The sequence below is a fragment of the Pleurodeles waltl genome, chromosome 8 (genome assembly GCF_031143425.1).
Source record: "Pleurodeles waltl isolate 20211129_DDA chromosome 8, aPleWal1.hap1.20221129, whole genome shotgun sequence".
Lineage (NCBI taxonomy): Eukaryota > Metazoa > Chordata > Amphibia > Caudata > Salamandridae > Pleurodeles > Pleurodeles waltl.
Genome location: NC_090447.1, coordinates 1,509,009,520 through 1,509,020,663, shown reverse-complemented (window position 1 = coordinate 1,509,020,663; position 11,144 = coordinate 1,509,009,520).

Sequence of the window (11,144 nt, the reverse complement as noted above, 5' to 3'; positions counted from 1 at the left end):
GCAACAAATCAAACACTTGTTCAAAATATGCTCTCTCAGTATTAGATTATACCAGCTTTCATAGTCAGTCACCTTACTGCCATGTAATCAACCCTCCAAGGCCTTCACTGAAAAGTCTACAAAGTCTGTCCAGTCTTGAGAGGACTCTTTTCTGGTGTATCTGAACTTTATCCTGTATTGTTCAGTGGTTAAGCCAAATCCATCCAAGAGTGCATCCTTCAAAACCTTGTAATTATTAGCATCACTTTCTCTGCCAGTAAGGAGCCAATCCCTTCCCTTACCAGTGAAAAATAGCCACAGGATAGCAGCCCACTGCCTTTGAGGGACCAACTGTACCATACAGGCCCTCTCAAGTGCAGCAAACCACTTGTTAATGTCATCCCCCTCCTTGTGAGGGGGAACTATCTTATGCAGGTTTCTGGAATCTTGCTCTCTTACAGGATTGCTATCAAAAACACTGCTGCTGCCACCATGGGGAACTAACCCCAACCTCTGCCTTTCCCTTTCCACATCCAGCGTTTCCCTGTCTAAGGCCAGCTGCTGCTGTTTAAGCTTCAGCCTGGCCTCTTCTAACCTCAGCTTTCTGAGTTCCCTCTCTAGGGTGTTATCCTCAGGGTGGGAGGCTTGGGAATTCTGAGACACAGGAGAAATGTGGGAATTGGCAGAAGTGGACCTGTCTCTAACTGGCTGGACTCTAGTAACCTGGGCTTTAGGAGTGAAAGGTGCCCTACTAGTGCGTGACACCCTCCCACTACCAGTGTCACTAGATGGCCTGTTAGCTGGCAGATTCTTGAAAGAACCCTCCCCAGCATCCTCAGGGGACTCCTCTGAGTCTGGCTAGGTACCCCCATCCTCTATCTCCTGATCCTAGGATGGGCCAGTACGGGGACAGCGCTAATGGAGGTTACTAAATACATTCACAGTATCTCAGATATAAGGGAAAGACTGTGTCGATCATGTTAGAGCCATCAGCAGCCTTTGATACGGTCCCCTACTCCAGGCTTCTAGCACCTCTCCAGTCTGTTAGTATAATGGGTCGGGCACTGGACTGTCTTGCCTCTTTTTTAGCAGGCAAAAGCCAACAAGTTTGGATTCCTCCCATCTCTTCAAAACCACATGAATTGACAGTGGGAGTTATCGAGGGTCCTGCTCTAAGCCGAACCCTGTTTAACATTTATCTCACTCCTCTTGCCCAGATAGCTGAAGTTCTTGGAGCAAAAGTTATATCTTACGCTGATGAGTCGCAGTGGCCGTTCTCATGTGGCAAGGGAGAGGAGATTTCAGGATTACATATTCAAACATGTCTGACTGTAGTTTTGCTCTGTATGTATGTATGCCAACTCAAGTGCACTGCTGACAAAACAGAAATTATTTTCTTTGGCAATACCCCTCTAGAATGTTGGAAGATTTTCTGGCCAGAAGATGCCCCCCCTCATGGCCCGTAGGGAGGCATAGTCAAGAACCTTGGGGGCATATTCGATGACAGCCTGTCCTTTAAGCCTCAAATTAGGTAGTGGTAGGCACTTGCTTCGGTATACTATGCTCCTTGAAAAAGTTCTTACACTACCTGTCCTTCACTGCACAAAATGCCTATCCAGGCCCTGATAACCTCTAGGTTGGACTACGGTAATGTCCTCTAGTATGGACTGCCAGAACATCTGTTGGATAGGCCACAAGTGGACCAAAATGTGGCAGCTCACCTTCTTCTGAACTTGCCAGTCAGAGTGCGGATATTACCCCATCTGTGCGCTCTACACTGGCTCCCTATCAGGAAAAGAATCTTCTTCCAGGCACTAGTACTAGCTCTTTACCAGACCGTTGCGGTCTGTCTTAGAACTAGGTTCACCTTCTATGCCCCATCAAGAAACCTGAGGTTTGCAAAAAAATTGTTAGTGGTGACTCCCAGAATTCGACCTGTCAAAGCGGAAGGAAGGTCACTTATCTAGGAGCAACAGCGTAGAGTCAGCGCCCTCTGGTTCTCCACGCATTGAGTAATGTTGCAGCGTTTTTAAAAAAAGGCTGAAAACCTGGCTTTTTGTTCAGTGAGAGATGTAAAATGTCTTCCATCTCATTTGGCCTGTGATAAGCGCCGGGACACTTCTTGAAGTAGCCGTGCGCGATACAAGCCGCTTTCATCATCATTTCATCATTGTTGTGTGCAGGTTACACTATGTGCATCTCATTTGTTTCTTCCTCCACATAGTTTGTGTAATGTTTAGACACAGCATGGAATGGTGGTTCTTGCAGGTAATGTAGATTTCTATAATTCATTACATTGTTAGTGTTATTTTTATTGTCAATGACACCTATTGTTTCCATTGTGAAGTCTCTGCCTCTAGCCGCTGCCCACTTCCCTCCTCCCTCTTTCACTCCTGCTAGGGTGGGCATCCTTGGGAACCAGAAACCCTGTGGCTTCCCCTTACCATAGCCACACACCTCCTACACCGAGCTTGGAGATCCACTGCGCTTCAATGGTAAGGGATGGCCAGTTCATTAGGGGTCCTGCTATCGAAGAGAACTCCTGGCATTGCCAACATCTGCCACCATGGCTGCCCTGGATGCTACAGTACTTGCCACCATTTCACCTCCAGCTGGGAGCCATGAGTCTTTGCTTATTGATATCACACCAGTCTGATGAGGGGTGATCCCCCAAAACTGGTCCCAGGAAGCTTTGTTTCCAGTCCAGGGAGGACCTGGCCTGGCAGTTCGGGCTGGCTTGCTCTCATGAGGAGCAGAGTCAAGACTGATTTGCATACAGTTGGGTCCAAACTCGGGTGGCATGGTAAGCCAAAAATCTATGGGTTTAGCCCCAGATCTCTGAAAGGGGTGAATGGTTGACATTGTTCAGCATTCCGTCCATCATCTGTTTTTATGTGTGAATTTCTTACAAGCAGCCAAAGTGCTTACACCATAAGTACCAGACCTGCTTCAATGGAGGGTCTGAGCATTCACATGGCACCTTCTCTTGGTGCATTATTGCGGGAGTAGCAGAGCTGTGTCATTGAATGGGATTGTAGTGCACAAAAATAGGTTGGGAACCACTGGTGTAAGGGAATGTGCATTTTCTTATGATGAACCCAATGTACTCCAATGAGAGAGGAGGATTAGAGTGGAAGGGAAATGCCCATATTACTGTGATGTACCCTATGGACACTAATGAGAGGGGAAGTAGGGCAGTAGGGTCATCTCAAACACAAGGGCTCTAAGTAGAGTGGTAGAGAGAGAAAGATGGGGAGATAGTAATAAAGAGAGTGTATATGTATGAGTGTGTACACGTGTGAGTTCTGCCAAGCTGAATCATTGCTAGTGAGTGTAGGAGGCTGGCCCTCTATGTAGTGCACAAAAATAGGTACACTGTTCAGAGGGTCCAGGCAACCACACGCTAGTTTCCAGAGGCAAAAACTAGATCACCTAATGCTCTAGTTTTTTAGGTAGCTTGGTTGAGCACTTAGACTAATCTTAGAGAAGTGCAAAGCATTTGTTGTATTTACAGAATCAATCATGCACCACACACACTCAAAGGAATAACTCTAGACCAATTTATAAACATACTTAAACTTTTTATTTACATTTTGTTAAAATCGGGGTAAGTACTTTTCAAGTTATGAAGTTTTCAAGTTTTAATAAATGCAGTCTTTCTGTGCGGAATTACACACCATAAGAAACAATAGACAGTCACTTTAAAAAATGCATAGAAAATCTTACAGTTGCTTTACCAAGTTCAGCTTTCACAGGTTGATCGCCATTGTCGGTGGGCATGCTCTGCCAGCAGGAGAAGTTTGGGCAGCTCCCGGTTCCGGCGGGAGCAGCGTCGGAAAGACTCTTGGAGTTGGTGCATGGCCACTGTGAGGAACCACTTGGAAAAGGTCTGCAGGGCAGGTTTAAAGGTGATACCTTGGGGTCCTATTGTGGTGTTGAGGTCACAAGGGGTGAGGGACCCTTGGGGCACACCTGGTTCCTCATTGCAGGGTGCAGGGCGGCCGGGTGCAGGGCGAGTTGTTGATCCAAGGACTGTGCGCAAAGATGCCTCTCAGGTCCAGATGTAGGTGGTGGTCATGGTCGTTTTCAGGACAACGGGGGCACTCTGATGGGAGGACCAGGATGTTTCCGAAGTCCCTTGACTGGGGCTTCCATCTGGTCCAGTTGCAGCTCAGGGGGAGCTGTTTTACTTGGTTTCCAATGTCCACTGACAAGTAACTGGGGTATTGACATGACTCAGCTACTGGAGGGCACAGTGCCTCCAAACTTGGCACACTGGCGGTATTTATCCTGGCAGTTGTCAGTGTGTCATCATATCCAACTGTAACTTCTGGTTCCAGAGATATTGCCCAGTCAGTGAAGGAATCCTCACTGGCATACAGAAGGGAGATCTGGGGTGATTTGTGATGCCTGGAGGTCCTCAGGGTCTTTTGAGGTCAGTCCATTGGTCAGCTCCTCCGCAGTGGTGATTGTCAGGACTCAGGTGCAGCAGGCAGGGTTTGGCGCCAATTCTGATGCAGCAGGTCCTCAGTTCTCGAGCTGTGGTCTTCTTTGGTGCTGTCTTCTTCTTTGTCCTTACAAATCTGATTTCTTGGTCTAAGGGTGCCCACTAAATATTGAATTTAGGTTGCATTTTAGGGGGAACCTGGTAGTGTCCATTGGGACACTTACCTTTGGGTGCCACTATAGTGACCACTTCTTGTGGGAAGGGTCATTGTCCTAAACCTAATTGGCTACCTTCCTCCATTCCAAGATGGAGGAAACTGAATTTGAGGGTCCACCTCGGAGGCCACACCTTAGGGGTGGTGCATGCCAGGTGGGGCCACCCCTCATACCCTTTGTTTGATTTCCAGCCTTTGCTTCTGCCAAAAGTGGGGGTTTGCACAGAAGGATGCCAGCTGCTGCTAGCAGCAGGCTTGGGGGTCGAGTTCCAAGGGCGGTAAGCTCTTTGAAGTTCATGGCTAGGACAGTGCACGTTCCTGAGGGAGATGTGTTAGCTCCTCCACCCAGGAAGGGCATTGCCTTACAAACCGGAGAGTCAGGGCTCTCCCCCAAGGTTTGTATGTTGGCTGTCTGGAGGTGGCAGCTGGATAGGACCAGTCCGCAATCATGCCAGGATAGTTAGCTTTTATGGGGACACCTCTAAGGTGACCCCTAGGAACATTTTATAATAAATCCAGTACTGGTACCAGTTTGGATTTGTCATTCTGAGTTGTTTGATACCAAACAACCCAGGGTTTAGAGTTGCCATCATGTAGCTGAGAAACTCGGGTTGACCAATGTCCAGCACATGCATTAAAATGGCTGCCCTGTTCTCTCACTATGTCCAAGGTTTGGCAAGGACACAGTGGGGGCATATTGCTCATCCAGCTATGCCCTCACATATAGTATGGAGCACCCTGCCTTAGGGCTGTAAGGCCTGCCAAAGGGGAGTCTTACCCATAGTACATGCAATGTATGCTGGACAGGGCACATAGGCAATGTGCCATGTCAAGTTTGTATTTTAGGTTTGCACAAGGACACTCAGCCTGCAATGGCAGTGCTGGGTGCATCTGGATGCATGGCCCTAGAGGGTGGCACAATCAATGCTGCTGCCCTCACAGGCCTATCTACAGTACCCCATGCCCTGGGCACATAAGTGCCCACTTACTAGGGACTGGTTAGCTGGCGCCCTGGGCACTACAATTTCTAGGACACATCAACATCAGGCAAAAAGTGGGGGGATAACCATGTCAAAAAGATGCCTTCTCTCACAGTGAGCTACAGGCCAACCTAAGCAAGAGGTTGAAGAACCTCCTGTTTCAAACCTCTGCATCCAAAACCTCTTTGTTTTTCCCTCCTTGCCCTTTCAGCTTATATCATTCCCAAATAATTTATCTTCTGGGCTCTTAGGTCCAAAATGGTCTGAAGCATTCTCTAATATCAAACAAAAACCTTACCTGCATATATTGCACCCTTTATCATGCTGTTCATACACTGAACACATTGATAATTTAAGGCAAAGGGAGATAAATTGATATTCCTCCAACCACACAGTGATATCTGGGACCAGAATCCAGGTTTCTTGGTTTCAAGGACAGCAATTCCCTCACCACACCACATCTCCTCTCTTTGCCATTTTTACACTCACCCCCACCCCGTGGTGCCTTGCTGCCAGAGCTAAACCAAGATTTAAAAAAAAAATGTTCCTTGTATTTTTTATTTTTATGTAGAAGCTCATTAGCAAAGAAACATAGTGGAGTCAGAGGAGTTCTACCACTGACATTTCCACATTAACTTCAGTCACTTTTACTAGATGATCTATAGCTTGTAAAATGTGTTGACGGGGTCAGTGCCGTGTGCCCCATCAGACTCCATCTTGCTGGACACACACCTGTCTAATCTGTTGTTTGGGTCAATTCTGAATGATGACCCCATGAACCCTAAACTTTCCAGTTTTCTTCTGGCTCTTCACACTTAGTGGGCCCCACTCACTCTTAATACACCAGTTTAGATTTAGACAATGTGCCCCCAACAGACGGGCACACCAAACCAGACCCATCTTTGCGCTGTATCACGTTTTCTCCTACCAATGCAAGATCAATGAAGATCTTAATCTGTTGTGGAACCTCAGTGCCATCCCCCACCCCAAGAAGCACCTACCCTGGGGCAGTGTTGGAAAATGGCTTCTCTGAAGGGTTACCTCAAACTTTTTGCCTTCCTTCTCTTCTCTTTCTGACCTCCTTTTTGGTGGCTTTAGGACTCTGGACACTTTACCACCGCTAAACTTGCTAAAGTGCATAAGCTCTCTCCCTAAAACATGGTAACATAGGCTTATACCAAATTGGCATATTTAATTTACTTGTAAGTCCCTAGTAAAGTGCACTATATGTGCCCAGGGCCTGTAAATCAATGTCTCTGGCCTGCTAGTGCAAGGCCTGTGGTGCGCAATTTCACTGCCACTTAGACTTGGCATTTAAAAGTACTTGCTAAGCCTTAAACGCCTCTTTTTCTACATATAAGTCACCCCTAAGGTAGGCCCTCTGTAACCCAAAGGCTGAGTGCTATGTAGGTAAAAGGCAGGACGTGTACATTTGTGTTTTATATGTCCTGGTAGTGAAAAACTCCTAAAGTCGTTTTCCACTACAGTGAGGCCTGCTCCTTTCATAGACTAGCATTGGGACTGCACTCATACACTTTTTGAGTTGTAGATACTGATCTGAAAGTGGTAACCAGGTCAAATTTAGTATGGCCAGAATGGTAATAGAAAATCCTGCTTATTGGTGAGGTTGGATTTTATATTACTATTTTAGAAAAGCCACTTTTAGAAAGTGGGCATTTCTCTGCACTTAAAAAACATCTGTGCCTTACAGCCTGTCTCCAATTAGCTAGGCGGGGCTGGTTGACAGCTCCCTTGTGTATTTCACCCAGACAACCACAAACACAGGACACTCAGTTGTAGTGAATCCTAGTTTGTTTTAATGGGATAGCAGGAGTTAGCTTACCCGTAGGCTTGTAAACTCTTGCCCCGGTCACCTAGTGACTTTTAACCTACTTAGCTTGTTCTTTATTCATTATTTATTTCCTCTAAGATGGCTGCCTTGTTTTATAGTTAGGGCACTTGTTATGAGTTTTATTATCAGTGTCACTGCGCCAAGGCATCAAGATCAAGCACAAAAGACAAACGAACAGTAGATGTTCACACTTAGGGATTTTCCCTCTCTATACTTTCGAGGGATTGTTGATATTAATTGCCGTCCCAAGCATGCCTGTTATCTATTGTTTTGGAATACACCTACGTCAGGGGACCTTGTAGATCTGTATAAATACATCACACTTTAGACAGATAATCAGAGGGATTCCGACCAGAGGGCATCGCCACCATCGCTGATACTGATGCTGCAGTCACCTTGACGCTGACCCAGTCTTCGTGTCCCTGCAGAGTCTGAGATAGAGACCTCATTCCAAGGTAACGAGGGTTGGGGGCTCCTCTCATGGACACAGCATTGGCAGATTAGGTTTAACGAACCCAGCTCTCCTTTAGGTAGGAGGTTAGGCCTATTCTCATTAGGGTATTAGGGCATTTTCCATCTTATATACACATATATATTTTTTTCATATATTGCAAAATGGTGGGGGTCTTCATAACAATGACTCTCTTCTTCACAATACTGTTGCTTGGTATATTCATTATCCTAATCATTGCAGTTCATTCAACTTATCGCAAATTGCAGTTATGTTAAATAAAAACTATTATAACTTCACTTCATCTGTGTTATTGCCTTTGTTTGTATGAGACATAATATATCTGTGAGAAAAGGGTAATCTCTGTTTAACCACGACATTCCCTGAGATATCTTACTTTGAGTCCATGCGTAAACGACTGCCATAAATCACCTATTACGATAGTGTTTCTGGTGAGGTACTGCTAGTGAGCCGGTAAGGTTTGGACAACAGTCGCATCTAGTTGTGGGAAAAGACTTAGGGGGTCATTCTGACCCTGGCGTCCAACGACCGCGGAAGCACCGCCAACAGGCTGGCGGTGCTTCTGGGGCCATTCTGACCGCGGCGGTAAAGCTGCGGTCAGAAAAAGGAAACCGGCGGTTTCCCGCCGGTTTCCTGCTGGCCCAGGGAATCCTCCACGGCGGCGCTGCAAGCAGCGCCGCCATGGGGATTCCGACCCCCTTCCCGCCATCCTGTTTCTGCCGGTTTTCACCACCAGAAACAGGATGGCGGGAACGGGTGTCTTGGGGCCCTAACAGGGCCCCATTAAGATTTTCAGTGTCTGCTTGGCAGACACTGAAAATCGCGACGGGTGCAACTGCACCCGTCGTACACCAGCAACTCCGCCGGCTCCATTCGGAGCTGGCTTCATCGTTGCTGGTGCTTTCCCGCTGGGCGGGCGGGCGGCCTTTTGGCGGTCGCCTGCCAGCCCAGCGGGAAAGTCAGAATGACCGCCGCGGTCTTTTGACCGCGGTACAGTATTCTGTCGGTTCCCGCCAGGCGGGCGGCTTCCGCCGCCCGCGGGGGTCAAAATGACCCCCTTAGTCACCTACAAACAAAAGTACTGTAATCCTGAGACCAGCAGTCTTGCTCAGAGCAAGAGTCCAAACTACGACACAGTCCCACCTGCACTCTTCTGCATATTGAATGGGTATTCCTAGGCTTTTAGGGTGGAGGGCCCGACACATTTCAAAGGCCAGTGGCCTGCCCTCACGCAATGGACTGCCAATCCCCCTACTGGGACCCTTGCAGACAGGACTAAACTGAAAGGGGAACCAACCTGTGCACTTCAAAATCACTCTTGGAAGTCTCCCCCACTTCAAGGGCATTTTTGGGTATATAAACTGGGTCTCTGACCCCATCTACTCAGACATGTCTGGATCTACACCTGCATTCTGTCAAGCATAACTGCCTTGCTGCCCAAAGGACTCATCTGGACTGCTTTGCTGAGAAGGACTGCTGCCTTGCTGTTGCCCTGCTGCCCTGGTGCCCTGCTGGCTTCTGACTTTGCTGGAAGTACTCTGCCTTTCCCAAAAGTGCTCTCTAAGGGCTTGGATTGAGCTTAGCTCCTGTTTTTTGAAGTCTCAGGGCCAAAAAGACTTCAACTCTTCAGGAAACTCCTAGTGCATCAAAAATTTACACACCGCCTGCTAAAAATCGAAGGGAAGCCTGCATTGTGACTGAGGAATCGCCGCACAGCTGACCGGAGCGACTTCCCAAGTGGAAATTTGACGCAGAGCCTGCCTTGCTACAGAAAATTTTACGCATCGCCTACCGGATCGACACAGTACCTTCTTCCAGCACGTCAAATGACGCATCATCTGTGCCACCTCAGATAATTTGATGCTCTACCTCACTTTTCCACACATCTTCTCCTCCGCGGTCTCCATGTGTCGTGATGTTTGACGCATACTAGGTACTGTGTGTAACAAAGAGACAACTGCTTATTTCAAAGGATTAAGACTATTTCAAAGCTTGCAAAAGTGATATTTCAACTTGTGCTTATTTAATCTTGTCATTTTTACCTTATTTTATTCAGATAAATACCATTTATTTTTCTAATCCTGTGTGGTGTATTTTTGTGGTGTTTTAACTGTGCTACTAATGATTTATTGCACAAATACTTTACACGTTGCCTTCTGATTTAAGCATGACTGCTCAATGCCAAGCTACCAGAAGTGGGTACAGGATAATTTGCATTGTGTGTGACTTACCCTGACTAGGATTCTGGATCCTACTTGGACAAGGGTGTATTCCTCTGCCAACTGGAGACGTCATTAATAAAAGGCAGTACCTACAATATGCATACCAACATATAAAGTCTCTCTTTTACTTTCTTCCAGAAGACCAGTATTCCGGGGCACAAGCATTTAATATAATAAAATGTGCTCTCCTGAGTGCATCCTCTAAAGGACTTTATTGAAGGTGATGCCCAAACAAGCAGAACCGTTTCCTTGAATATTGCCCACTTTGTAATCTTTTCAAGTTGAACCAACAAAGCCCACCTAATATCTGTCCCCTTAAGGCGCCTCCCACCAGACTCATCCTCCATGTTGCCCTTTCCCATTTATTTTTCAATGCATCCCAAGAATGCAATACATTAATATCTAGCGCTTTGTTTGCCATAGATATATTATACTGCCTTATAATCTACTTGAGGGGACACGTCTGCTCTTCGCACAGTATATTTCCACTGTACATGATGCTAATGAAGGTTTCTAAAAAAACAGATTTGGATATCTGGTGCATTTGAGTAAAGGACTACATCTCATCCGCAGCCTAGAAATACATTCTGTTAGGTATGCCCTGTACAAGCCATCTCTGGAATCCTTGCAATCCACTACTCTCGTAATGCTACAAGTGGTTCATGGAGTTTCCTTGGAGTTTCTCCTTCTTCTCCAGCTCTCTGTTTGGAACTTTCCATACTCCGATCCTAAAGGTACTAGGAGGAGGGAGATTGTTTGACACCACATGACCATGTAGCTAGCCAGCAGCTGTAAGTGTGGACGTGGCTCTGGACCCTGAGAACTAAAAAGCAGTCATGAAGGCCCAGGTGTAAGTCATTCTGTGGCCCAGTTCAGCATTTGCAGCAATGTACAGCATACGCATGTGTGGAGACACACATTCTAGGGTTTCAGACACACATTCTAGGGTTTCAGACACACATTAGATTTTTCAAGTTT